The sequence below is a fragment of the Talpa europaea genome (genome assembly GCF_964194135.1).
Source record: "Talpa europaea genome assembly, chromosome: 11".
Taxonomy (NCBI): domain Eukaryota; kingdom Metazoa; phylum Chordata; class Mammalia; order Eulipotyphla; family Talpidae; genus Talpa; species Talpa europaea.
The window spans coordinates 50,431,970-50,438,969 of NC_140078.1; positions in this window are offsets into that span (position 1 = coordinate 50,431,970).

Sequence of the window (7,000 nt, forward strand, 5' to 3'; positions counted from 1 at the left end):
CGCCCCCATTAAAGCTCTTACCGTCGCTGTCGGCTTACAGCCAGATGAAGCGGCCTCTCTGATCAGATGGCACCTTTCAAAAGCTATTGTCACCCTTTAAGCTAGGCTTCTTCCCACCTCCGTTTAGGAACACCACATTCTCTGATTATTCACTTTTTTAAATTGTGATAAAACACTCAATATTTACCATTTCAATAATTTCTCAGGGTCCCGCTGAGTGGCACTAAATACATTCACGCTGATGTGCAGCCATCACCACCATCGAAATCCACAGTTTCTCATCTATTAAACTAACTCCCTCCTGGCAACCATCCTTTTACTTTCTGTCTATGAATTTGACTACTCTAAGTACCTCCTATGAGTAGAATCATAACAGTATTTGTCTTTTCATAGCTGATTTAGTTCATTTAGCATCGCTGTTATGGCGCCTTTCAGAATTTCCTTCTTTTTAAGGCTGAATAACAATCCATTTTATGGATAGACCCTATTTTGGTCTATCCATTTTGTAGGGTAAATGATTTTCAGTCTTTTCTGCCCTCCTACTATTAGGAATGCCCTGCCTGATGGGGCACCTACATTTGTTACATTGTTATAAGTTGCGTTGTTTACTTCTGTGGGCCATGACTGCAGTTTTGATATATTCTCCAAGAGAAACAGAGGCAGGAGACAGAGGCAAGAGAGGCAGGAGGGAGAAGGGGAGAAAGAAGCCCAGAGTGAAGACTTGCTGGAGGCTTGGAGGCCTCCTGGTCTCCTTCTCCCACCCTCCCAACCCCTGCCTGCCGTGTACCTGGTTGCTGCACTACATGTAAAAACTCATAAAAGCATGAGCAAGCCGGGCCTCCCCGGGGGCCCAGTGGTTGAGCGCCGGATTGCAAGGCTGCCTGCAGCCTCTGTAGCGCCAGTTTGATCCCCGGCTGCTGGGCGAGGATCCCACATGGCACGCAGACCTCTCCTGCTGCCCGCTGCTCCCCTCAGCAGTGTACTTCGTCGGTCTGCCTGCTCTGTTCCCCGCACTGGCTCTGGTGAATTCTCTCACCTTCCCGCGCTTCTGACTGTACCCAGTGCTTGCATAAATAAATAAATCTTTAAAAAAAAAAAAAAAGGAGGCATGAGCAAGCCACCGAGGGCTCCAGGACTCCTCCTTTACCTGGTCTGCATAGGATCATAGAAAACCAGCTCTGTGCCTTCCTGGTGCTACACACTTATTGGTCAATGAATGCGCTACAATTAAATTTTAATATTGCTACGATTTCTTCCTTCAAGGTTGTCTGAACCCTATGTTCTGTTTTGCTCCAGAACCATTAATTTATTGAACTGTATGGCAGGCCTGCTACGTGCCTGGGATGGTATGGGCTCTGAACATTCGTCTATCTCCAATGACTGCAACATAAGGCCTGTAGAGGAGAGAGAGGTCTTACTTTACTCACCAGGTAGCAATGTGTCTATCAGGACAAGTTGGGAAGAAAAGTAAAGCAGGACTAGAGGGTAGGGAACAATAGGGAAGGATTCCCTGGAGAGAGCTAGCCCTGCAGAAGTGGGGGTGGGAGGCATTACTGGACTCTGACCCTTTTTTTTTTTTTTTAAAGAAGCAGAACAGGCAGATTGACTGAAATACACTGCTGAATAAGCAGCAGGTGAGACAGGAGAGGTCTGCTGCGCCACGTGGGTTAGCTCCCTGGTCGGGGATTGAACTTGTTCTACACTGGTTGGCAATAGCTTCATAGCGCTGTGTCTTAACCCCTTGTCCTACCAGGGAGGCCCGTGACCCTCTTCTACCTCCAGGAGCCAATAGTTTGGGGTAACTGTAGGCAGATTCACACAGGAGGCCAGAAACTGCCACACCTAGTTGTCTAGCCAACGCAGCAGGTAGCCCTGCCCCTCAGTGCAAGGCCTGCCCCAGTTCTCCTAGGAGACACCATTTAGCGCCTGCTCCCTTCTAGACAGTGTTTTCATCTTTGACTATATGGATTATTAGAAAAGTATTCCTTAATTTCCAGAAAATGATTGCCCTCATGAAACCTTCCTTTAAAGTTGAGTACATGAGGGGCCTCCCTGGTGGCACAACAGGTTAAGCACAGCACAGTGAAGCAATCTGTAGCCTCTGCAGTAAGAGTTTGATCCCCGGCTGGCCAGGGAGCTATCCACATGGTGCAGCAGACCTCTCCTATCTCGCCTGCTGCTCCCCTCAGCAGTGTGTTTCAGTTAGTCTGCCTGTTCTGTTCCCCACTGTATCTGGTGAATCCTCTCACCTCCCTCACCTCTGGCCTGTATCCCAGTTCTTGTATGCACAACTAAATAAATCTTTAAAAAATAAATAAATAAATGAGAAGCTCATCAAGTATTGGAAGAAACTTCTCATTCCTTTTGGATGTTCTGTCAGAAAGAATAAAAATGCCCAGTTCAGCATGATTGTGAGAAGTCATACTGGTGGGCCACTCTCATTTAGATGCACACAGGTTAGAAAAAATGTAACATGGGGCCTCCCTGGTGGTGCAAGAGGTTAAGCACAACACTGCAAAGCTATACGTAGCCTCTTCATCAAGAGTTCGATTCCCAGCTGGCCAAGGAGCAACCCACATGGCGAAGCAGACCTCCCCTTTCTCACTTGCTGTTCCCCTCAGCAGTTTATTTCAGTCAGTCTGCCTGTTCTGTTCCCCACTCTGTCTCTGGTGAATCCTCTCCCCCCCACACACACTTCTGGCCTGTACCCCAGTTCTTGTATGCATAAATAAATGAATCTTAAAAAAAATTAAAATGTAACACAAAGAAGGTATATGACATGCCAAATTTACCTGCCTAGCACAGCACCTTGGGGCTTTTGTGAATTTAGTCTTTGTTGCAGGTGATGTGGCCTAAATTTGATTTTTAACTGGGACCCCCACTTAATATGAGTGACTTAAGTGATACAGGGCAGCAAGGAGCACTAAAACTGGCCAAGGACAGTGCCCAATAGTTTATCGGTGCAAATAGTTTATACTTGTGCACACAACTGCAAGACTACTCAGGTTCAGAGAACAACAATAATGGGACTTATTTAACAAACCAGGGAAAAACAAAGAGTCACTGAGGCCAGAAATGGCCACTTACCTCACCTGGAGCAGTGTCCAGTGTTTTAAAGTCCTAAACACAAACGCTCCCAAGATGGCATCCTCCTGCCACTGAGGACCTGGAGCACGCGGCAGCCCAATTATAAACTGGGATCCAACTCATGAAGACAGCAGAAGATACAACAGGAGATGCTCACTGGAGCTGCCAAGATGTGCCAGTACAGCACCAGACAAGTGACACTCAAAACAGCAGCTGCAGCAGCCAAACTGTTACAGGACAGCCCCGATATTGAATGGGTTCCTGGCTGTGGGTCCTCACCTGCGCGCTTAAAAAGGACTTATTAATACTCCACTATAGGCACACACAAAAGGTTAATAAAAGGTTTATTTACAAGGGAAAAGGAAATAAGGAAAATGTACAACTCAGGGAGAAAATAGGGAAATAAAGTCTTTAATGCGTCCTACCCGATCCCCCGACCAGGAAACCCAAAGTCACTCTCAGAGCTGGCCGGACGCTGCTAGTTGGTGGAGAGCCAAAATGGGGGACCCCCCACCAAAGCCCTCGTGTCTGCCTTTATATCAACCTGGCTGCTTAACCCCACCCTCAGGTCCCAGCCACCTTCCCTTTGGTGGTGATGGGATTTGGAGTTCCCAGTGTCTTTGGCTTTGGCCTGGGTTGGGGGTGGAGTCCACAAAGCCTGTATGGAATTAGCTTTAGGACATCCTTTTCCCCCTAACAAAACTACTCGACAAATGGCCACACTTATGTAGCTCAGGGAAGCACCGGGCTCTGGGTCTTCACCTTCCCTGCCAGACTGTAACAGCAGCAAAACTGGGAACAATTTTCAGTCACTCAACTACTTGCAAAGCCTCCAAACTTTTCCTCTTTGAGGGTGGCTGCTGGAAGCCTATGTTCTTCAAAGGCCCACGAGAGCCTTCTGGAAGATAGGCAAGGTGGGGACAGAAATCACCGATACCATAATCCCTGAAGATCTGAAAATGCTGAAATCCAGAACTGTATCCCAAACATTAGATAATGAGGGCTGCTTCCTCAGTCCTTATATTTCTTATCAGGGTTTCCACCCCACTGATACTTTGTTTGCATTTTCCCTGGGGCTATTCCTCCTCACCAGCAACCCCCTCCAGGGGGTACCACTTGTAACAGTCTTTGGCTTAAGACCCCCCTCTACCTCCCCATTACATAAGTACACATAGTTATAACTATTTTCTCCTTGCAAAAACTAACTTTAAAGATTTATTTTAATTTATTTATGCATAGAAGAACTGGGGTGTAGGCCAGAGGTGCAGAGAGTGAGAGGATTCACCAGAAACAGAGTGGGGAGCAGGGCCTCCCTGATGGCGCAAGGGGTTGAGTCGCAACACTGTGAGACTATCTGCAGCCTCTGCAGCATGGGTTTGATCCCTGGCCAGCCATGGAGCTGCCCACGTGGTGCAGCAGACCTCTCCTATCTCACCCGCTGCTCCCCTCAGCAGTGTATTTCAGTAGATCTGCCTGTTCTGCTCCCCACTTGGTCTCTAGTGAATCATCTCAGCCTCTGCACCTCTGACCTACACCCCAGTTCTTCTATGCATAAATAAATAAAAATAAATCTTTCAAAAAATAAAATAAAATGAAAATGTTTCTTTATGTACAACTAATATCTTCTAATTGTAGGAAAATTCAGAGTAAATCAAAACCTTCCACTATCCAAATATTACAAGATAATCCTTATTAGTTCTTGGTTCTATTTTCTCCCAGATGATTCTCTTTGCATATTTTTATGGTTTGGCAATTAGCATATACATGGTTTCCATATCCTTATTCTTTCACTCTATTGACATAAACATTTCCCTTCTTATAAACATTATCCTCATAAACACTGTGAAGATTTGTATGCAAGGATGTTTGCTGTGGCATTATCTGTGATATTGAAAAATTAGACACATACTGTATTCATTCATTCAACAAATTTTGGTTGTACTTCTGCCCTTTGCCAGACACTCTTCTCTGTGCTGGAAATATGGCAGCAAGTGCAACAGACCTAACGCAGTCATGGGGCTTCCATTAAAGCTAATGATTTAATTCTGTAGTTGACAGTTAAGAAGAATACAATTGTAGGGTCTCCCTGGTGGCGCAGCGGTTGAGCTGTCCCCAGCCTCTGCAGTGCCGTTTCGATCCCCGGCCATGGGCGAGGGTCCCACATAGTGCAGCAGACCTCTCATGCCACGCCCGCTGCTCCCTTCAGCAGTGTATTTCGTCAGTCTGCCTGTTCTGTTCCCTGCTCTGGCTCTGGTGAATTCTCTCACCCTCCCGTACTTCTGACTAAAGCCAGTGCTTGTATAAATAAATAAATCAATCTTTAAAAAAAAAATACACCTGTAGGTAATATTTTATACAACACCAAAAATTACATTTTTGAAGGATATTTACCGGTAAAAGAAGATTTTTACAACTTGTTAAATGAAAAACAGAATAGAAAGTTGTATGGTGCTAACATAGTTACTAAAAAAAATACATATATATATATATATATATATATATATATATATATATATTTATGGAACAGATGGTCTCCCATTAGGCCACTAACTCATTTCAAGCTGGGAAAGTTACCATTACAATAAAGACATCAGTTAGATACCACCTTAAACAAACAACAAGTCATTATCACCAATCACAGGACTAGACATCCTGTGCTTGCTGTGTGATGGTCAGAAAAAGGACACAGAACTCCCCCACATGGAAGTTCCAGACAGGAATGTTGGACCAGAATCTAATCATGACAAAAACACCAGATAAATTCACACAGGGTGTCCATCTCCAGAACTGACTGCTCCTAGAAAACACCAGGCCTGGAGAAATGGTCTTCATTAGAAGAGAACAGAGATAGCGAGAGAGAAATGCAAAGTCCTGAACTTGAGTGGACTTTGGGTGGGGAAAGACAGTTTTGGGCCATGGGGAAATTTGCATACAGGCTAGAGATGAGACAATAGCATTGAATGGGTGTTCAGTCTCCCAAGTATGATAACCACGTGTTGGATTTCGTAGAATGTCTTTGTTCTTAAAGCTGTCAGAAGAGGGACTCCCTGGTGGTGCAAGGGGTTAAGACATAACCTATGAAGTGGTCTGCAGCCACTGACTGCAGCACAAGTTTGATCCCTGGCCAGGGAGTTACCCACATGGTGCAGCAGACCTATCCTGTCTTGCCCACTGCTCCCCTCAGCAGTGTATTTCAGTTGATCTGCCTGTTCTGCTCCCCACTCTGTCTCTGGTTAATCCTCTCACTCCCTGCACCTCTGGCCGTTTACCCCAGTTCTTCTATGCATAAGTAAATAAATCTTTAAAAAATAAAGACTGTCAGAAGTATTTAAGAAGTGTGTTGTATGTGGTATGTGTGTACATATATGTGTAGATACAGGGAGAAATAAGGAAATGTGTCAAAGCATTCGTAGGGGAATCTTAAAAGTAGTTTATTTATTTATTTTAAAGACTTTTTTTTTATACATACAAGAGCTGGGGTACAGGCCAGAGGTGTGGGGGCAAGAGGATTCACCAGAGAAGAGAGGAGAGCAGAACAGGCAGATTGAGGAGCAGAGAGACAGGAGAGGTCTTCTGTGCTATGTGGGTTGCTCTCTGGCTGGCCGGGGATCGAACTCGTGCTGCATAGGCTGCATATTGCTTCACAGTGCTGTGCTTAACCCCTTGTGCCACCAGGGAGGCCCTTAAAAGTATTTTAAAAGGCATTAAGAAATGATTGTCAGGAAATCCACCAATTCACAAATAAGAAAACACTATTTGTAGATTTGTTACAGGGCAACCCCACTCTAAAACCGACTGCCTGACTGTGGGTCCTTACCCATGTGCTTAAAAGGGACTTACACTGCAGGCACACACAAAAGTTTAAGAAAGGCTTATTTACAAGGGAAGGGGAATGAGGAAATGTACAATTCAG